The sequence below is a fragment of the Trichosurus vulpecula genome, chromosome 5 (assembly GCF_011100635.1).
Source record: "Trichosurus vulpecula isolate mTriVul1 chromosome 5, mTriVul1.pri, whole genome shotgun sequence".
NCBI lineage: Eukaryota > Metazoa > Chordata > Mammalia > Diprotodontia > Phalangeridae > Trichosurus > Trichosurus vulpecula.
The window spans coordinates 241948864-241972079 of NC_050577.1; the positions used below are offsets into that span (position 1 = coordinate 241948864).

The following is a 23216-nucleotide window of genomic DNA, read 5'->3' on the forward strand; positions in this document are numbered from 1 at the left end:
AGATTGGGAAAGTGGAAAAAAATGCAACAACCTAAGGTGATGATAAAATGTCAAGGAGACAGGCTGTTAAAGCCTGCTATCATGTCAACTCAGGGCTATATTTCCAAGATAAATGAAACAGTGAATACACACTGGAAAAGGGCAGGAATTCCCTTACCTGGAAGAAAATGTGAAGGTTGCCTCCAAGAACAATTTTTCTAAATAATCACGAAACATCCCTCCCACCAATGGTGTGGAATGACTGTTTAATGGAGCAAAATATTCTAGACAGATGTACTCATGTGAATCTATAAGTAATTTTTTTATATACTGAGAAGGGGAAATGATAGTGGAAAGAAAACTGGGTTAGTAGTGAGAGGACTTCTATTTGAAATTCAGCTCTCCTGCTGTTACTCTGTGTGGCCTTGGGCAATTCACTCAATTTTGTTGTTGTTGATGTTGCTGTTCAGTTGTTCAGTTATATCCAACTCTTCATGACTACATGGTCCATAGCATGCCAGGAGCTTCTATCCTCCACAACTTCTTGAAGTCTGTCCAAGTTCATGTTTGCCATTTCCATGATACTATCTATTCATCTCATTCTCTGCTGTCATTTTTTCCTTTTGCCTTTAAGCTTTCCCCAACATCAGGGTCTTTTCCAATGAGTCCTGTCTTCTCATTATGTGGCCAAAGTATGTAAGCTTCGGCTTCAGTATCAATCTTCCAGTGAATAGTGGGAATTAATTTCTTTAAGTATTTTACTTCCTTGCTGTCCAAGGGACTCTCAAAAGTTCTCTCCAGTACCACGATTTGGAAATATTGATTCTGTGGTGCTCAGCTTTTCTTATAGTCCAGTTCTCACAGCCATATATAACTTCTGGAAAAGTCATAGTTTGACTATATGGACCTTTGCTGGCAAGGTGATGTCTCTGCTTTTTAGTATGCTGTCCAGATTTGCCATAACTTTCCTTCCAAGGAGCAAGTGTCTTTTAATCTCATGGCTGTGGTTCCCATCTGCAGTGATCTTTGGTCCCAAAAATCTGACACTTCTTTCATTTCTTCTCCCTCTATTTGCTGGAAAGTGATGGGACCAGTTGCCAATGTATTAGTTTTTTTTTGTTTTTTGTTTGTTTTTTGGAGAGGGGAAGGTAGGGTAATTGGGGTTAAGTGACTTGCCCAAGGTCACACAAGTGTGTCAATTGTCTGAGGCCAGATTTGAACTCAGGTCCTCCTGACTCCAGGGCTGGTCCTCTACTCAGTGCACCACCTAGCTGCCCCAGTTTTTTTTTATGTTAACTTCAATCTAGTTTTTACATTCTCCTCTTTCACCCTCATCAAGAGACTTTTTAATTCCTCTTCACTTTCTGCCATCAGAGTGGTATTGTTTGCATATCTGAAATTGTTGATATTTCTCCCAGCAACCTTAATTCCAGCTTTTGCTTCATCCAGCCTAGCATTTCACATGATGTACTCTGCATATAAGTTAAATAAATAAGATGTCAATATACAGCCTTGTCATATTCTTTTTCCAATCTTAAACCCATCAGTTGTTCCATGGTCAATTCTAATTGTTGCTTCTTGGCCTGCATGTTCCTCAGGATATAATAACACATTTTGTTGTGATCCACACAGTCAAAGGCTTTAGTGTAGTCAATGAAGCAGAAGTAGATGTTTTTTTTCTGGAATTCCTTTGCTTTCTCCATAATTCAATGAAAATTGACAATTTGGTCTCTTGTTCCTCTGCCTCTTTGAAAACCAGCCTGCTCTTCTGGCAATTCTTGGTTTACATATTGCTGAAGCCTAGCTTGCAGATTATCAAGCATAATTTTACTGGCATGTGAAATGAGTGCAATCGTTCAGTAATTTGAACATTCCTTGGCATTGTCCTTTTTTTTTTAGGATTGGGACATAAATGGATCTTTTCCAATCCAGTGACCACTGTCGTGTTTTCCAAATTTGTTGGCATATTGAATGCAGCACTTTGACAGCATCATCTTTTAGGGTTTTAAATATCTCAGCTGGAATTCCATTACCTCAACCAGCCTCATTGTTAGCAATGCTTCCTAAGGCCCACTTGATTTCATCTTTCAGGATGTCTGGCTCCAGATCAGTAACCACACCATGATGTTAAGATCTTTCTTGTATAGTCCTTTAGTGTATTTTTGTCACTTTTTCTTAATCTCTCTGATTCTGCTAAATCCCTACCATTTTTGTCTTTTATCATGCCTATTTTTGCATGAAACTTCCCCTTGTTATGTCTAATTTTCTTAAAGAGATCTCTTGTCTTCCCATTCCATTATTTTCTTCTATTTCTTTGTATTGCTCATTTAAGAAAACCTTATCTCTCTTTGCTATTCTCTGGAATTCTGCATTCCGTTGGGTATATCATTCCCTCTTTCCCTTCCCTTTCCTTCTTTCCTTCTTTCCTCAGCTATTTGTAAAGCTTCACCAGACAGCCTTTTGCTTTCTTGCTCTTTTTGTTCTTTGGAATGTTTTTTGTTGCTCTCTCTGGTACGTGCTATGTAACTCTGTTCATACTTCTTTAGGCACACTATCTACCAGATCTAATCCCTTAAATCTATTCATCACTTTCACTTCATATTCATAAAAGATGTTATTTAGGTCATACCTATATAATCTGGTGGTTTCCCCTACTTTCTTCAATTTGTTTGAATTTTGCAATAAGAAGCTCATGATCTGATCCATAGTCGGGTTAAGGTCTTGCTTTAACTGACTTCAGCCTTGAGACTGCATGTGGCCCTCTGGGTCCTCAGATGCTGCCCTTTAATCCAGGATTTGTCCTGTGAAGTTTGGATTCAGTCAAAGAACTGTGCCCAAAGACCTAGAGGACCACATGTGGCCTTGAGGATGCAGGTTCCCCACCCCTTGATAGAGCTTCTCCACCTTTGGCTACAAAGTATATAATCAATCTGATTTCTATATTGGCCATCTGTTGATGTCCACATGTAATGTTGCCTTTTGGGCTGTTAAAAAAAAAGCATTTGCTATGACCAGTGAGTTATCTTGACAGAACCCTATTAGTTTCTTCCCTGCTTCATTTTTGTACTCCAAGACCAAACTTGACTGTTATTCTAATTATCTTTTGATTCCCTACTTTAGCATTCTAATTCCATATGATCAATGTGACATCTTTTTTGGGTGTTATTTCTAGAAGATGTTGTAGGTCTTCATAGAACTGATAACTTTGGCCTCTTCAGCATCAGTAGTTGGAGCATGCCCTCGTATTACTGTGAGGTGGAACAGTTTACCTGGGATTCAAAAAAATGTGATCTTTTGATCACATTTGAGATTATACTTCACTGGCCTTTTATTCCCTCATTTGTGAGAAAAGATAGATTAGATGGCCTTTGAGGTCCTTTTCAGCTCTAGAGCTATTACCCTGCGACTTCTCAGGTCCACTTCAATTCTTAATCTATCATCTCGTCCTATGAAACTTCTGTACCTGATGAAATTGATTCTCTATTCCCTCCAAAGATCTGAAAGCCCTTTGTAAATTGTTCAGTAGAATTTTAACTTGGTCAATTTATTCTGAAACAACCTAAAAACTTCATCTCAAATTTTCAGCAGGTGGTGTACAGGAGGGTAAGAAATGAAGAGAAGTGGGAAGTAGGGTGGTTCTTTGAAAACAGGTGCAGACTGGGACAAAGGCTTTCAGAGGACGCCGGCTGTTTGATTCTAGAGCATTCCCATGGATGTGAACCTCAGGGCTTAGTGAGTCTGGCCCCATGCATACCCAGGAGAACTACTCTCAAATCAAGACTGATGCAGAGAACTCCCAGGAGGTTGGGTATATTTTTAGGATTCATTGTCACACTCCCATGTGAATGCAATGGTAACTTTCTGTTTGGAACAGCAACCCTGAGGGTCTTTCCTGCCCAGCTTGATTTTTTTTCTTTTTTTCTAATTAAAGAGGCCATCCCTTGACTCACTTCTTTAAGAGGCCTATTCACTGAATGCGCATTACCTCACTCTAAGTGAGTACATGAAAAGGCCTGAGCCTAAAAGGGCCAGGGTCTCCCATTGCATCCTGGGTCATCTCCAGTCATCTTGATGAATATCAGGTCACTGGATCCAGATGGCTCTGGAGGAAAATTGGGGATGGTGACCTTGCACAGTCCTCCCCCACTCAAATCAAAGTCAACTGCAAGTCATGTCATCATTTCCCTAATGTCATAGTCCTCTTTGAAAATGAAGGACAAACACAACCCATGTGATCACTATACCAGACTAAATTTCTGGCTCATCCCTGGGGGAAAGGGATTCTTCTAACTGGGAGAATATATGAAAGTTGACTCTAAAAAGATTTTTCTAAATAATTGCAAACCATCTCCCTTATTAATGATGTAGATTCAGTGTTTAATGGAGCAAAATATTCTAGACTAGATGTTCTCATGGGAGTCTATAAGTCTTTTTCTTCTTACTGAAAAAGGGAATTAATCAATGGAAGAAAGAATATTGGATTAGTAGTAGGAAGACTTTGAAAGTTCCATAAAAAATCCATCTAAAAAGTTCCATATAAAAATATATCCATGCTTAATTGTATCCTTCTTGGGGCAGGGAAGGAGGAGGGAGGGAGAAGAAAAGAACAAAGCAAAAGGTGCACAGCAGAGAAGAAAAAAAAAACTTATAAGAAAGCAAAGATGGACAGCTCTGAACACAATGCATAGTATTTATTATATAGGCTTTCTTGAAATGGAAATTTATTGCTGTATATTTTGAATCCTCTCATGTTCTGCTGTGCACATGGCAATGCTTTTTTTCTTTTCTTATTTTGCATTTGTTTTAATTTTTAAGTTTATAATGTTTCTTTTTCTTTTCTTATTGTATATTTAAGTTTAAAATAAATTAATTTTTTAAAAAAAGAAAGACAGTTCCATAAGGAGCACCACACCTATGGCTCGGTTTCAAATCTGAGCAGATCTGACAGAGGACTCCTTTCATATGAAAATTCTATAACACCATTCCACCAGATCCCTGCTGTAGACACACGTCATCTATTTTGTCAGTGTTAGGACTTTGACTACAGGATGACCTTTCAACAGGCGAACTGTATTGAAATGTGCTTTGCCCTGTAGTCCATGGAAGATCCGAAAGTGTTGTACACTGCACACATTTTCAGACTTTTTTCATGTATTGATCAATTTTGATGATTTTTTCTCTTATTTTTCTTTCTTTACATGTCTTTTTAAAATACTGTTTGTAACCTAGGATGGCTCTCTGGGAGTGGGGTGGTGAATGTTGGGGAAAACTATAGCAATGTGAAAAAAATTCCTCAAAAGACTAAAATAGAAACTTAAAAAAACTCAATTTCTGAAACAGGACCTGACTACAACACTGTGGTAGGTATTATGCTCACCTAGAAGTAGCAGGGGTGGGGAACCTGTGGCCTTGAGGCCCTGAGCTAGGTAAAGTAGTGGAGAGAATTCTGGACTTCTGGACTTCAAATTCTGCTTCAGACACTTACTGTGTGACCCTGGACAAGTCACTTAACTTCTTTTATCTTTGGTTCATCTGTAAAATGAGGATAATAATAGGTCTTGCCTCATAGGGTCATGAGAATTAAATGAGATAACTTATGTAGAGCTCTTTGCAAACTTTAAAACACTATCTAAATGCCAGTTTGTATTATTTTATTAGAAGTAGATAAGGCATACAAGGATATGCCCCATCAGAGAAGTTCTTAACCCAAGCTTTGGGAACTTTTTAAAAGGAATATTTTGATAATTGTATTTCAATATCATTCAATCTATTAATAAACATCCACTAAGCACCTACTAAATGCCAGTGACTTTGCTAACTCCACTGGCTTCCTGTTGGCCCCAGGAGCAAATACAAGATGCTCTGCTTGGCATTGAAAGTCCTTTATAACCCAGCTCCCTCCTACCTTTCCTGTCTTCTTGCACCTTATTCACTGACACATACTCTTCAATTCAGTGACATTTTTCTTCTGGCTGTCCCGTGAACAAGTCATCTCTCTGCTCTGGGCACTTTCTCTGCTATCCCCCATGCCTAGAATACTCTCACTCCTCAACATCTTCTGACCTCCTTAGTTTCCGGCGAGTCCCAACTAAAATCCCACCTTCTACAGGAAGCCTTCCCTCCGTTAATTATTTCCTATTTATCCTGTATTTAGTTCATTTTGTACATATTTGTTTGTATGTCGTATCCCCCATTTGAGAGCAAAAGATAGTCCCTTCCCTCAAGGAGCTTACGATCTAATGGGGGAATACAACAAGCAAACAAATATGTACAAATGATCTATAAACATGATAAATGGTTAAAGGATAAATAGGAGAAACCAACAATATAATTGGTTTCCTTTGTAAGCACATTATATTAAAAACACTATTTTGAGAAAGGGTCCATAAGCTTCATTAGACTGCCAATGGTTTTCCCTGACACAAAATGGTTTGAGAACCCTTGCTTTAGAGGGTCACTATCGTGGTCTTGCCTTAGGTGGCTCAGAATAGCTCACTTTGTGATGTATAGATGGAAATTGTATCCTGCCAAGTCTTGTTATCTAAGTGTCATCTTTGAAACTAGCTTTCTTATGGGGAAAAGGAGGAGAAAGGAAAGAAAAAAGAAGGCAGATATACTATGTGATGGAAATGCTTGGTTTATCAAATAAATTAAAAATAAAATAAATAAAAAACTTTTAGTTTTATGTTTATAGTTTGAAGACACCTCATAGAGCATTCAGTCTAACCCCATTTTACAGACGAGGCATACAGGGTAAATGACTTGCTCAGGGCCACACAGCTAGTAAGTGTCTGAGGCCAGATTTGAACTCAGATCTTCCTGACACCAGGTCTAGCACCCCCACCACTGCGCCTTTGAGCTGCCTAGACATTTGCTAGCTGTGCGATCCTTGGCAAGCCATTTCATATTTTTCAGGCTCAGTTTACTCATGTGTAAAATGAGGATATAAATAGCATCCACCTCCCAAGGTTGTTGCTAGGATCAAATGAGAAAATACAGGCATACCTTGAAGATAGTGCTGGTTTGGCTCCAGACCGCCACAACAGAGCAAATATTGCAAAGCAAGTCAAATGAATTTTTTGGTTGCTCAGTGCATATAAACATTCGGTTTATTCTGCAGTCTAGTAAATGTGCAATAGTATTATGTCTAAAAAAGTATGTATCTTAATTAAAAAATACTTTATTGCTAAAAAATGCTAACCATTATCTGAACCTTCCAGGTGTCATAATCTTTTCTTTGGTGGAGGGTCTTGCTTTGGTATTGATAGCTGCTGACTTATCAAGGTGGTGATTGCTGGAAGTTGAGGTGGCTGTGGCAATTTCTTAAAAGACAATAATGGAGTTTGTTGCATGGATTGACTCTCTTCCTTTCACTCGAACATTTAGGACATTATAGGATTATTAATTAATCTATTTTAATATTGCTGAGTCTCAGGGAATAGGAAGGCTGGAGGAGAGGGGGATGGGAAATTATGCATTGGTGGAGCAGTTAGAACACACGTAACATTTATTGATTAAGTATGCCATCTTCTATAGGCACGGCTCATAGCACCCCAAAACAATTACAGTAGCAACATCAAAGATCACTGATCATTATCACCATAACAGATATAATTGTAATGAAAAAGTTTGAAATATTGCAAGAATTTCCAAAATGCGACATAGAGACATGACATGAGCACATGCTGTTGGAAAAACGGCATTGATAGACTTACCTGATGCAGGGTTGCCACAGACCTTCAATTTGTGAAAAATGCAATATCTGTAAAGTGCAATAAAGTGAAATGCAATAAACAAGGTTTGTCTGTGTATGTAAAGTGCTTTGTAAACCTTAATATGCTATACATAAAGGGGCTATATATATAAAGGTGAGCTCAATGCACTATATATAAAGGTGAGCTCTATTAATAATAATTACTATTATTATTCAAAGATTGTCTAGTTCAGCAGGACCAGCTAGAGTTTGTGCTCAGCTAGCATAACCTTCAAGAACCCAGGGTCAATTACATGCCAAGATGATAAATGTGAATAGGACCTTAGAGGAAGAATTACATCAAAGAAAGTTTAAATTATGTTAAGTATAATTTCAGTGCTAACTACATTTATTGTATTCTACTTCTCTGAGATTGGCAAAATGCATGATTTACTAAGACATCTCTTGCGGGGAGTCAGAATGGTATAGTGAGCCAGTATGTGATGTAAGAGCCCTGGGTTTTTAGTCCCGACTGATAGAAATATTGTCTCATTCTGGGCAAATGGTGTAATATCTCTGGGTCTCAGTTTACTCATTTGTAAAATGCAAGAGTTATACTAGTGGAGTTTTGTGGTCTCATCTGGGTCTATGGTTGTCATTTGCTTTTAATTGTAACATTAGCATCTTGTAATATGAATTATGTCCTCTGCTGATAAGCTTCATCTTCCTTCACTTCTCATCCCAAGCGCTACCTTCTCTATAAAACTTTCATGTATAACCCCAAGTGGCAGGGTTTTCTCACTCCCAAAATTTTTCTAGAGAGATTATCTGAGTCTTTCCTTTGCTTTCTTAGAAGGATGTAAATGTTTAACAACCAGCTTTCTGAAAAAAAAAAAGTTATTATTGGTGGACAAGGCAGAAATCATTGATGATCTCTGTCTTTGGGATGGCTGATTTATGAGAACTTCCACTTAATCTTTATCCTTTCAAACAAATGTGTTTGTTAAAGGGAAATTTGTGATTCTTATTCTCTGGGACCTTATAAGTAGAAACAGTCTCTTAAAGTATTAATTAGGGGGTCTAAACTCGTAATTGATTTTATTGATGTCATATTATTGGTAGAGTTCATTAGTGACAGTCACAGACTGTCCCTGTAAGCAATTACTCAAATAGTTGGAGTGAAACAATTTTATTATCTTGTGTCATTTAATGATTTACTAATAGACAAATACACATATGGGTACATATATACATAGGACATAGTACAAAAGAAAAAGTCTTATAATGTCTGTTACTCTACTTTATGTGGGACCCCATTAATTTTTTCTTATTCCTCTGAGGCATATAGCTTGAGGAGGTAAAAAAAATGGGAAGAAAAAGGTGATCTATATATCTATAAGTATATATATATATATGTGTGTGTATATGTATATATATATGTATGTATATATAGACACATATATCTCACACATTTCCTGCTATATTTTAAGAAATAAAAATTAGGATATTTTACTATGAAAATTAGAGAAAACATTGTACATATACACAAAATACACGCATAAGTGTGTAGTGTGTATATATGTATGTATGTATGTACGTATGTATGTATTCCTTGAACCATATTTTGTAGCACCAAAGAACGAGAAATGAAACACTCCACTGATTGGAAATGCCTAAACAAATTATGATTCACGAATACAATGGATTATTATTGTGCCTTAAGAAATAATGAATACGAAGAATTCAGAATAGTAGTAGAAGACCTTTTTGAACAGATACATTGAAAATCACAATTAAGAAAGAGAATATGCAATGACTACTACATTGTAAATGGAAAGAAAAGAAACTGCATGATGTTCAATTATAATGAGCAAGCTTGTAGCTACAGAAGATATACCTCCTTCTCTTCATTATTGAGGTTGGCAGCTGTAAGTGTGGAGTATGTGATGAATGTTTTGGTTTGTTTTGTCAAACTTTTTTTCCCTTTATAAATCTTTGTTATAAAGGATGGCTTGCTGATTTAGGGAGGGGGAATTTCATGTAAAAATAAGAGGCATCAGTAAAAACAAAATAATTATTTCTAAAAGAAAGACTTCAGAACTCTGAACAATGCAGTGACCGTGTGCGCACGTGTGCATGCATGTATGTGTTTCACATGTGCAATAGGGTGACATAGGATAGTGAGGAGAGCTATCTCCTGGCTAACACCCAGCCTCAAGTGACTGGTGCCAGTCTTTTCCCAGCCTCTCTCTTCAGGGGTAAATGTCTTTTCTGGTCAACCAGCAGATTGTTGGGGGTAGGGGATGGGTTCCCTTTTAAACCTTCTGGGGAAAAATCGAAAGAAGAGGAGGATAAGGTGACTTCCTCAGAAAAGCTAACTCTATTTGCTTACAAACCTTTCCCCCCTTACAACTGCTGAAATCTGCTTCTTTTTCTGCTTTTAGGAAGGGATAAAAATACAAAAGAATTTTTTTCTTTTCCTTATCTTAAGCCCCCAGTTTGGAAGTACACAGCAATTAAAAAGATAACTTCTTTGTCAAATACACACATACCTACTTACACACTCATATGTATAAATATATATGTATGTGTTTGACACACACATACATAATATTTATTTAGACATATCTACATAAATACATGTACATATACCAATTTCATAGTTTAAAATATCTTGCTTCCCTCTCCTGTGTACTTTACCACCTATGGCCTCTCAGCTCCATTTTGAGTCATAAAACACATCGATTAGTTTTGCAATGGTTAATCACAGTTTTATCTAGATACCAGTTTAAAAGAATATGTGAACAGTAATTTAAATATACTTTAGTGAAGCAGAGATAAGTTTTGGAACAAACACACACTCTCCCAGAGTAGGAGAGGTGAGAGGGAAAATGAAATTACTGTTTTGGATCTGCCTCCCTCCTCTCAATTCATCACAACCAGGATCTGCCCAGACATGCCTCTTGGACTAGGAATCTGGTGCTAGTGACTTCATCCCTGCACCTCTGTTCCCAATTCAGGAGCAAGGATCTTCTGCAGCTTTTGCTCTCCCAGGAGCCTGCGCTGTTGCTCCAGCAACTGCTTTCCTGGGTACTTCCCACTTTAAAAATGGTCATCAGTCATTAGTGCAGAAGGTGGAGATGTCACGCCTGCTTGTTTCCTGCCTGCTCTCAGTCTCCAGTCTCTGGCACAGGGGCCGGTGTGTCTTTCATGTTTCTGCTTTTGGGGCAGCCCTGGATTTCCTTGAGACCTCAACATCCTGTACTTGTTTCTGCTTTATTCTCTCAGATTTTAGTCCTATCCAGAGTCTTTTTCTATTTCTCTTAGGATTAGAGAGAGGTTACCCTTGTATTCATAATCTTCCTCTTCATTCACTTCTCCTCTCAAGTGCATCTTCTCTATAAAGCTGTCATTTATAAGCCCAGCTGGAAAGGTTCTCTCTCATTCCCAAAATTTTTCTAGAGAGTTTATCTGAGTCTCTCTTTTGCTTCCTTGGAAGGATGTGTTGGTAAATGTTTAATGACCAGCTCTCTAAAAAAAAAGAAATATGTACCAGAAACACTTTTACATTTGGTTCTGTGTTATTGATATTTTCTCGGTGGCTTTCTTAAGTTTAGATAATAAACAAAACAATATATCAAGTCCTCATTTGTAGCATTTTCTTATTTCTGAGATATAAAAATGTACACACTGAAAATTTAACAATTGACTGACCAGTAAATTCAAATCAGTTCATGGACAACACTGCTTCTGTCACATCTCATCAAGCAGTAGGGACCTTCTACAATACTTACCTATTTCCATGTAGAGTATAAACTTCTTGCTGGCAGGGACTGGCCTATTTTTTATATTTGCTAAAATATCTTTTTTGGAACAAGCATTCAAATGTTTGTTGTGTTGAAGAAAAAAATAATTTTGTACTCTGAAAGGTTCTTTTTTTTGGTCGGTAATATAACATTTATTAAAACAATGCTATGGGTTAATAGAAACAGCAAAGAACCCAAGAAATAGAATGTAAGCTATGTAAAATCCCAACTAAAACCTGAATTGACTAATATATTCATTCATTGTTGTTTGTCCTTCGTTCTCAAAGAGGACCACGACGTCAGGAAGATGATGCTGTGACTTGCAAGTGAATTGGATTTAAGTGAGGGAGTGCTGTACAAAGTCATTAGCCTCATTTTCTCCTCCAGAGCCATCTGGGTCCAGTGGCAAGATATAGATCAGGACGACTGGAGATGGCCCCCAATATATTTATTCAGTAGCTAACTAAAAGCCTAAGAAAGACAATACTCTCAATATAATAAAATACTGCAAAACAATTGGCAATTTTCAGTTATCAAAACTGTGTTTTGCATTTTGTATCCTTTTCTCAATCAGAAAAAAAATTTCCTTTTGCATGTTATATAACGCATATAAAACAAGATACAAAAATATATTACAAACTTGTAACAATGGCTGTAAATACATCATCTTTTGTGTTTCTCATAGGCAATAGGTTGGTTGTAGTATCTGAAATAACTGCTGTGGGTCTCTAGGAGATGAGGAGAATGCCTATGTCCTGTTATCTCAGTCTCATGACATGAAGCCATAAGCACATACCCATGCTGTTGTACCTGTCCCATTTGTATCTATTCTTTCCCACCTTAGGTAAAGGAGTATTAGATACTGAATAGACTAGCTTCTGACTTTATAAACTTTGAAGAATCAGGGGTTTACGAACTGGAGTCCGTGCCAGAGTTTATCAATGCCAAACCAATTGGAGAGCAAAGCCCTAAGTAATCTGCCTGATTTAGTCCAGCTGTTGATCAACACCAAAATTCTGGTTTCTTTAAGCAAAAGATCAGTTTTGTCTATTGGCTATTCCATTATTCAGACGTGAACTTGTTGGAATGAATGCTTTGTAGCAATCATTTTAAGACTGAGTACTCTCTCTACCCAAGGACTGAAGCATTACAGGGACAGTATGCCCCCAGTTCCTTCTTCCTATATCTTCTCAGTAAATATCCCTTTGAAAGAAGCTTGTTGATAAATGATTGTTAAAAGATATTGGGGGCACTAATTGACGGCAACTGAAGAAATATTAACTGCCACTGGCAGAGAACACATTAAAATGGGGTCTTAAGCCGATAGCCTTAGAAAGATTCCCTCAAATCCTTCAGTGGTGCCCCCAAAACCCTGAGGGGGAGATGAAACTAGCTACCCTCAGATTCTGAGGACCGAACTCATTGCTGTCGAGGGTGAGTTAAAATAAAGATCTCTAGAGTCCGTATAGCCGAAATATACCATATTTAAAAGGGAAGCAGCATTTGAAGTCATTAGAAGAGAAATTTTATGGGAAAAAGCTACCTAGGTCATGAAGTAGAAAGTCAGGGAAATAGGGCAAGCTCTGCAAGAAAAAAGAAGAGCTTCCTATACCATCAATATCTATTTTCACAGACTCCCAGAATCTCAGAGGTGGAAGATTTCATGATGGCCTTCTGTTCTCATCTCTATTTAAACTCTCTGTCTCCTCTAGGATCAAATAGAAAATCCCCTGGTCTTCAGAGTCCTTCACAACCTAGCCTCATTCTCACCTTCTGTCTTCTTCCACCTTCTACCCCCTCCATACACTCTTCAATATAGTGATCCTGGCCTCCTTGCTGTTCCATGAAAAGAAAGTCACTCCATCTCCAGGATCTGGGCATTCTCTCTGGCTGTCTCCCATGCCTGGAATGCTCTCCCTCCTCATCTCTGTCTTGCTTCCCTGGCTTCCCTGAAGTCCCAATCAAAATCCCACATTCTGTAGGAAGACTCTCCCAGTCCCTTTTAATTTCTGGTGCCTTTCCTCTGTATGCAAACAAACTATTTATAGGACAGATAAGAAATAATTATTTCCCATTTGTTTGCGTGCTGTCTCCTCAATTAGATCATAAGCTCCTCAAGTGCAAGGATTATCTTTTGCCTTTCTTTTTATTTCCAGCATTTAGCACAGTGCCTGGCACATAGTAGGCACTTAACTTGTCATAACGTGCCAGTGTAACTTTCCTGTAATTTGGTGAGGTCTATCTTTAAAACTCTGTCTTTCTATCTACATACACACACACACACACGTGTGTATGTGTGTGTATACATGTATATGGGTGTGTATGTATATATACACACATATATATATGTGTAGGTATGTATATACATACATATACACATACACATATATTCACACATACACACAAATATCTGTGTGTGTATGTATGTATGTACACATACACATCAGCAACTGCTGCAAATAAAATATTCAATCCCAAATTTGTCTGGAGAAAACTGTTGATGTATCTAACAAATCCAGGATGAGAGAAAGTGATGTAGATTCTGATTTGCTGACCAATCAATAGTTTTTGGTGATTGAACTCTGCGCTAGAGAAATGAAACAAAAAATCATTATGCTCATGCCAGATGTGAAGGACAAGTCCACTGGGTTTTCAGTAAGTGTGAGACAGGGGGAAAAAAGCAGTCAAGCTATACAGGGATAAAACCGAAATCAGTTTTTCTTTTGGAAACACATGGTAATTCCCCAGACCTTTCAGAGATCATTGCATTTTCGTCAAGGATCAAGGGGGAAAATCTCTCTCTACCTTCCATACCTGTTGGGATCCTAGGTCCCTTCATCTGTTCCCCTTAGGGTTGGGTTTATTAATGCATACAACAAATTGATAAGGAAATGGGCACTCCATTTAACTTAGTCTTTTTCCTTCCCTTCTCAATTATTCAAAGGAGAACAAAGGCTCTGCTTTGCCAATCCTAACCCCTACTTTCTAGTGTCATATTTCACAGAACATTTTCAAAGGGAAGATTAGAGACCTTATTTTATCTCTAGATTGTGAGTCTTTCCCTCCTATGATTAAAGGCTGATCATGAAGAGATTGTTTTCACAGGGACAGGCAGGGAAATATACAGCTTGACTTGTTCCTTACAAATTACAGTGGGGGAGTAGAGAAGAGGTGTGGGAATTTCCTTGCCCTTCCTGCTGCTCCTGGGGCTATCTATACTTTCCCCCCACTTCCTGCTTTCTGTCTTCATACTGCAGAACCTGTGCTTCCTAGGACCACCCTCTTCCTCTAATTCTGGACCACCTGTGGTAAGGGAGTGAAACAAAAGGAAGGAAATGCAAAAGGGAGGGGGAAGAGAAAGCTTGGAAGCTTTCCTAATGTCACCTGTTAAGACTCCATTTCTATTCCTCAGCACTCCTTGTGGCACGAGGGCAGGAGCATTTGTGTGATTCCTGGAGAAGCTCCCTCTTCTTTCTGTCACCTCCCCATGCTAGACCAGTTGTAGGTATCTTTTATGGCAGAGGAAGAGTGGGAGAGAAGGGTAAATTTCTCCACTTCCTCCTAAATCCCTAGTAATCACCAGGTTCTTCATCCCCATTCTGTAACTGGTTCCACATGGTTAGCAGATTGGAACCAGTTACAGAATGTTTATGCATGTATTAAAATCTCTCCAAAGCACTTCCTTTATATGTCATCATGGCTCTCCCAGAAACAGGTTTGATTCTGCTGGAAGCAGGCTTCCCAGCTTCTCCCACGTGTAGAGTAGTGCTCTGTACATTTGACAGTTCCCTGTTATGTGTAGCTATAACTATGTGTCTAAACTATCTCTATGTATCTATGTATCTATATCCAGCTGCGCCCTATATATATGTGTATATATATATATATATATATATATATACACACACATTTTTATACTCACATGAATGTGCACATATACACACAGGATATATATAAGCATATACATGTGTGCATATGTATATATAGTTCACATATAATATGTTTTACTAAATGGTAAATGTATGATTAAGGTAATTAGATTGTAAGCTCCTTCAAGGCATAGAATATATCTTGTTTGATCTTTATATCTCCAATGTTCTGTTATAATAAGTACTTAATAAATGTTTGGTGAAATGAGTAAAAGCATTCTTTTCCTTGAAGATATATTCTATACTATGATTAATACTAAAGTTTAGGACTCTTCTGTGTAGCACGGGTATGTGTAGATTGGCCTCAACGGGGTCCAGTCCTTGAAGCATGTGAGATATTCCCAGCCTGGTTTCAGTCTATATGACTGTGTGGAAGTTTCGGATGAGCCTACTTCTGGCCCTGATGACTCAGGAGTTCGTATTGTGTGATGTCAAAGATTCTCTGTTTGGCTGTTGAAACTGGAAGAACTAATTACTCCGTGTTTGCTGAGCTGGAACTGTGGGGCTCCACCCCATATTGGTCTTTTTCCTTTGCACCATCAAGTGAGGCAAGTTTACTTTGGCGGCCTCCCCAAAGCCTGGTAAGGGGAAGATCGGCTGTTCTGACTCCACCTGGCCAATGGTGGCCTTGAGCACATGACCTCTTCTGTCTCTCTTGTGTCTGCTTCCCCCAGTAGGCTACCCAATAGCAACCTTGAATTGGTATCATTGATCATTACACTAATCTCTATGACGTGATTGTTACTATATAAATCACTGTCTTTGTTTTGCTCAATCCAGTCTGTACCAGTTCATCTGAATCTTTCCAGGTTTCTCTGAAACTAACCCTTTTCACAGTTTCTTAGGGTACGATAATATTCCGTTATATTCATACATCATATTTTTTAAGCCATTCCTCAATGGATGAATACTTTTTCTCCGCACTGCCCCCCCCCCGCCCCGCCCCTGCCCAGTTCTTTTCTTCAACAAAAAGAACTGCTATGAATATTTTAGTACATATGGTCCCTTTCCCACTTTCTTTGATCTATTTGAGGCATGGCCCTACTAATGGACATTGCTGGCTCAAAGGGTAAGTTTAACAACTTTTGAGAAATACAGCTAGGTCTCAATTAATGTGAACAATGACTCCTGTGTAATGCTTGCATTATTTGAATTAGCATTATCTGATGGTTTAATTATATGTGAAATATGGTAATTGGTTCCAACCCAATGGAAATATGCAATGAAAATTCAAACAATTGACCATTTGGGGATTCATTATTCTCCCTAATTGGGACCTAGCTACAGTTCCAAATAGATTTCCGGAATGGTTGAACCAATTCACAGCTCCACCAAGAGCGCGTTGATAAGCCTCACTTCTAGTAACTTCTCCAATAATTGTGATTTTTGTCAATCTTATAGTTATGAAGTTGAATCTCATGGTGATGTGGTTGGCACAACACATAGTAAGCACTTAATAAATGCTTGTTGACTGGTACTTGTTTCATTTTGCATTTCTCAAATTATTAATGATTTGCAACCTTCGTTCATATTGCTTTTGATTACTTGGGTTGGATTTCTTTGAGAACTCTCTGTTCATATCCTTTGATCATTCATCTGTTGACTTGAGTTTACACTGTTGAGACTGAGGGCATAGAGTTGTTGTTTGTCTTTTGTTCTCCCAAAGGACCATGACCATGACTTGCAAGTGAATTGGATTTAAGTGAGAGTGGGCTGTGCAAAGTCACCAGCCTCATTTTCTCCTCCAGAGCCATCTAGATCCAGTTGCAAGATATAGATCAAGATGACTGGGGATGGCTGCCATAGAGTTGAAGATCTGAGGAATGTAGATTTAAAGCTAGTAGGGACTTCATAGCTAATTTATTCCTCATTTTTTACAAATGAGGAAACTGAGGCTTTACGAATTTAAGTGACTCACCCAATGTCATATGATAATAATCACCAGTGGCACAATCTAGAACACAGGTCCTTTAACTCTGGATCCATGTTATCATGCACATATAATAGCTGCCTGCATCTGACTCCAGGTCTTTCACCAGCTGTGACTAGTCATAGGACATCTGGGGCATCTGTCAACTTCAGAAACATGTTAAGCCAACATCAATTCCCCAGGACATCTCTGCTTTGCCACTGTTGCTCTTCCAGACATATTTGGCTCCTCCAAAATATTAGTTGAAGTGCCATGATTTAAGGGCTTCTGTATTAGCCATGGTCGAGGTTCAAAGGCAGAAGATATCACAATACCTTTTTTCAGGGTGAAAGCAGCTAGAAGAATTAAATTTAAAGAGATTTTTTTTTGTATAACTGAGTTAGCTAAAGTGAGACTATCAGGCACATTGTATATGGAAATGTGTTGTAGGTGTGCTAACCAATAAAGGTATCTTTATTCTTATGCAAATAGGGAAAATATTGTAAGAAAGACTTTTTAGATGTCTATGTTAATGACCTTCAGTTTAACATTCAATTCCTCTATTATAAATGCAAATTTTATAAATCATTATAAAACATCCTTAGGAGAAATTACCTGGGCTGAGAGTCAGGGGAATAATTTTTGCTTCAATAGGATTTAAGTGAATGTTTTATATGGATATATAGAAATGCAATAGGAAGATCCTAATGACTCACTGAGGAGGCATACAGTCTTTTTTACGAACATTCAATTCTCCATAACAAAAATACTTTGAATTTCTATGATGCCTTTCTTTTGAAGACAAAAGGGTTTCCTAGAAATAACTTCATTTGGTTGTTCAGAGGCTGTCTGATAGCAGTCAGGTTTTGGAATCACTAAGACCAAGGTTCCAAGCCTCCCTCTGATAATATGCAGGCTATGGGACCCTGGGAAAATCACTTAACCTTTAAGTGTCATAAGCGCTGTCTAGGATTGTACATTGTGGTGAAGATTCTAACCTGTATTGGGAGTGGGAGCCTACACCAATGAAATCATTGATCCTGTCAACAAAACAAATATGTATTGAATGAGAGAAAACATTATTTTCATTTTAAAGCTGGGGAAGCTAAGATGTAGCATGTTTAAATTCACAGTGAATCAATGGCCAAACAAGTTATAGAGGTAGAATTTCTTTATTTCAATCCAGTTATCTGTCAGTTTAACCAAACTTTTACATATGTTCTCTATTAACTACAAGGGAGTTTATCTTTTGCTACTATTAAGGTCTCTTATTTGTTTATTATCAAAAAATAAACTGCAAAAATATTTCTCAAATAAAAAAAATGATTTGAATCACAGGTAAGGTTATGTAGAGGAAAGTTCAAGGACATTGGCTCCATGTTCACATTGGAGCCATATTTCCCAGGGTTTTCTTGTCTCCAAGGACTTCCCAGCAGTCAGTCAATTCATTAATAAGAATTTATTAAATGCTTGCTATGTGCTAGGCACTGCACTAAACACTTTTTTTTGGAGTAACTGATAAAGGGTGTGCTGATAAAAGTTTAATAACCCCTCTACAAAAATGTACACAGGACTCACTTTTAAATTTAACTTGTGTTATTAACATTTTTCATCACTTTTTAAAGTCTAAGAATTAACAAAACAATAAATCAAACCTTGATTTATAGCATTTGAGAGTTTCCAATATGTAAAGGCTGACATTGAAAATTTAACAATTGGCTTTCCTGGGCAAGTAAGAGCTAGCTTTTGTATACCCTTCTACGTATCCCACTCCCACTGTTTGGGGAAGACTAGCACCCCCTGCCCTCCACACCTTCAGAACTGAGGTCTTCTTGACTCCAGGTCTAGTGAATCATCTAGTTGTCCAATATAGGCAGATGATGCCGTATTCTTGTTGTTGTTCAATCACATCGGACTCTTTGTGACTCCATGGACCATACTGTCCATGGGATTTTCTTGGCAAAATGCTGGAGTGATTTGCCATTTCCTTCTCCAGCTCATTTTTACAGATAAGGAAACTGAGGCAAACAAAGTTAAGTGACTTGCCTAGAGTCACACAGCTAGTAAGTATCTGAAGCTAGATTTGAACTCAGGAAGATGAGTCTTCTTAGCTCCAGGTCTATCCACTGCCCCACCTATCTGGCCTTTAAACATTTATTATGTACCTACTAAAGCCAGGCCCTGTATTTAGCTCTGAGGATACAATTAGTAAAAATAAAGATAGTCCTTACCCTCAAGAAGCTCACAATCTAATCCAGAGGTGGGGAACCTGCAGCCTGGGAGGCCATATGTGGCCCTCTATGTCCTCAAGTGTGGCCCTTTGACTGAATCTAAATTTTACAGACCAAATTCCCTTAATAGAAGGATTAGATTAGATTCTAATCAAATATAAAGACTTCCATTTCTGCAATGCTCTTCCTACTTAGCTTTGTCTTTCAGCTTCCCTCACTTCTTTTAAGACAACCCAGATCTCATCTCCAGGAGGCCTTTTCTAATCCTCCCAGCTCCTCGTGCCTTCCTTCTGAGATTATTTTCCATTTACCTGCTGTAGATATTGGCAATCTGAGTGACTGGGACAGGCTTATTTTCTCTCTTTTTCTACTTCTTGAATGAATGATCTGGCTTTTTGGCATTAATGTTCTACATCTCAGGTTCTGGTTTTTTGCTTCCATAGTTACTCCACCATTTTCCACCCACTACTGATAAAAAGGAGAGTTTGTTTTGTTTTTAGCAGTAGAATATATTCTATGATTTTGTATTCTCGTTTCTATGTGCACTATTATTATCTGTTGCCCCAAAGTGGTTTGGATGTTTAAAGACACTAGGGAGGATTATCGTGGAGAAGAGAAAATGTGGGAAGGTCATGTTAGCTGCCTTGAAGTGTTTGAAGGGCTCTCAAGAGGAACAACAGGTTTATTTTGCCTAGTCCCAGGGGACTGAACTAGGAGCAAATGACAGAAGTTGAAAAGGGGCAAATTTTGGCTTGATATATGGAAAAATCTAAAACAGAATTATCTCAAAGTGGGACAGGATACTTTGGGTAACGCTGGATTCCTCATCATTGGGGGAATCTAAGCAAAGATTGGATGATCAGACACTTGTAAACTATGCTGTGGTGGGGCTTATTTTATTTATTGCTTGTTTGTTTTTGCAGGGCAATTAGGGTTAAGTGACTTGTCCAGAGTCACACAGCTAGGATCCGTCTGAGCCTGGATTTGAACTCAGGTCCTCCTGACTCCAGGGTCAGTGCTCTATGCACTGTACCACCTAGCCACCCCTGGGGTTATTTTTAGAGGTATGACTTAAATTAAATAACTATTCCTTCCAACTTCAACATTAGGTGATTCTGCACTTGTGTGTGGGACATGTTACAGGTTATATTTGAGTTATTACACTCTAGGAGATGAAGAAATGATGTGTGGGGTGCAATGTTCAAGGTATGAGTTTTTAGTCCCAGCTCTAAAGGACACAGGAAATGTCAGACAAGTTTGTTAACACTCCTGACCCTTTTGTTCTCAATCTACTTTAAGAGGTACTTCAAAGGAATTATAACTTTGTCAGATATTTCAATATATTTTGGTGGACTCAGGATACTATGGAGTTGTGGATGTCTTAACTTTGTCACAGTTTTTAAAAAAATTACTTCAATATACTTTTATTTTAAAAACAGGTCACAACACTAAGCTCAATCCCATTCTGCCATTGTACAAGCTACAAATGCTTTCTTAGCCTCTGAGGGGCAATCTTTAGAAGCATATTTGAAAAGTGAATAAAAATCCATATGAAACAAATATTCAAATAGTTTCCATAGGAACACAGATAAGCGTGACCCCATCTCTTAGTCTTCCATATTGTTGCATTTGTGCCAACCCTATTCTTAAAACATATTTAATAAATCTAGCAGGAATTAAGTTAATGTTGCCCCAAAATGCTCTAATTCCAGCTAAACTTGCAATCTACAAACAGCATCTATATATTAATACTAGCTGAAGTACAGGTTGTTGAGTGATGGTCCATTCCATTTTCCTGAGCACAAGGTAATGGCAAAGTGTTGATATCCTGATCCTCTGCTTCTGCTGGAAAACTATGGTTCTCGATTTGTTGCATGCATTGCCATGCTGGCCCAGACATCACATGATAGATAGTGGGTGTCTGGAATCCATTGAAAGTAGAAGCAGCAGCAACAGTATAAGCACCCATGTTTTCAAACAGCATCCAATCTCCCACATGCATTTCTGGTAAATCACAGCATTCAACAATTCAATCAAGGCCATCACATGTTGGTCCCCATATGCTATAAGACTAATACTTCTCATCTGGTTTGGGTCTCTTTTGTAGAATAGGTGTAACACGAGCATGATCAAACAGGATGCAATCAAGTGATCCGTATACTCCATCATTTACATAGTACATAAAGGTTTGGTCATTTGTGTCATCTTCATCATCAGAACTTGTCTGTTCCTTCAATACAAGTTTTTTGGCAATGATGTTAACTGCAAGTGTGAAAGCTGATGCAACATAGTATCTGCCTGGTTCAGCTACGATTCTCACTTCAGAGTCAGAAGGAAAATACTTGTCCAATGCTGGATTGATTATACTTAAGATCTCTTCAAACTTAAGCTTTACTTCTTCAGAACCAGGAGAGCCACCACCAATATCAAGAAGATACATGTTGAAACCAAACTCCACCCCCATGTCAAACACACATTGGGCATCAGAAACTGCTTGGACGAAGGTTTCTGGATCAGTACAATCACTGCCCACATGGAAACTGACTCCAATAACATCAATATTCAGTTCCTTTGCTCACTCAAGCAGTAGCCTACAAATTTTGAGAGTGGCACCAAATTTAACACTTAGACGACAGACAGCTTTGGAGTCATCAGTGGCAATCCTCACAACCAGCTTTGCCTTTGGATGAGCTCTGGCAACTTTCATTAGCTCTACTTCGCTATCAAAAGTCATCATTTGTACTCCATTGTTGGCAGCATACTTAATTTGTGACACTTGTTTGCATGGATACATACATACATCAAAGTGAGATGTATCCCTCTACCCAACCCTTATCCCTCCCAGCTATCCCTTGTAACAAAGAAAAGAATAAGTAAAACAAATGAACACAGCTACTGAATATTGCAGTACAGTTATCCCTTCTGCATAGTGACTTTCTCTGTTTTCCCATCACGGTTTTGATATATTGCCATTTGGCATAAGAAATTACATGGTTTTTTTTGGGGGGGGGAGTTTTGTGGAAGTTGCAGACAAAACATGAAGGCAGCAGATGACACAGAGCCTATGACCAAATACTTAACCTAAATTTTACAATAAAGTACTGTACACACCCAAGAAAAGAAAATGAAAAAAATTCAGACTTCTTTGGTACAAAGGGAGGGTCAAAAATTTTTACACAGATTTTCCAGATCAGGGGGGTGCCATGTCCTAACTCTGGTGATGTGGAAGGGAAGAGTGTTAGACACGCTTTCTGACTCCTTTTCATTAGGAAGGTAAAAGGCCATTTTTTCCTCTCTTCTCTGGGATACAAGTTAGAAATGATAATTATATAGAATATGCCTAATTCTATTCATTTATTCAATTGCTCATTACAATTCATTCATTTGTTGACTTATTGGAACAGATCTGTGATGTCATTGTTTCACTGATAGAAATAACTCCCAGTTAAAAAATCAACCTCTCTATCATTACAGATCTGTAACTGATCTGCAATTTGTGATCTTAGAGCATTTCTTGGGGCACTGATAGATTAAATGACTTGCCCAGGGTCACACAGATGGTAGGTCTCAGAGGCAGGGCTTAACCCAGGTGTTTCTGACTTAATCCTCTCCGCTTAGTTCCCTTCAAAATAGGGTATTTGATTCTAAAGGTACTAGCTCAGGGGTGGG

At 38.2% G+C, this 23216-nt stretch overlaps 1 pseudogene; it reads right to left on the reverse strand.

The window, feature by feature from the left end:
- Positions 1-21285: 21285 nt before the first annotated feature.
- LOC118851871 lies at positions 21286-22329 on the reverse strand (annotated as a pseudogene).
- Positions 22330-23216: the final 887 nt, after the last annotated feature.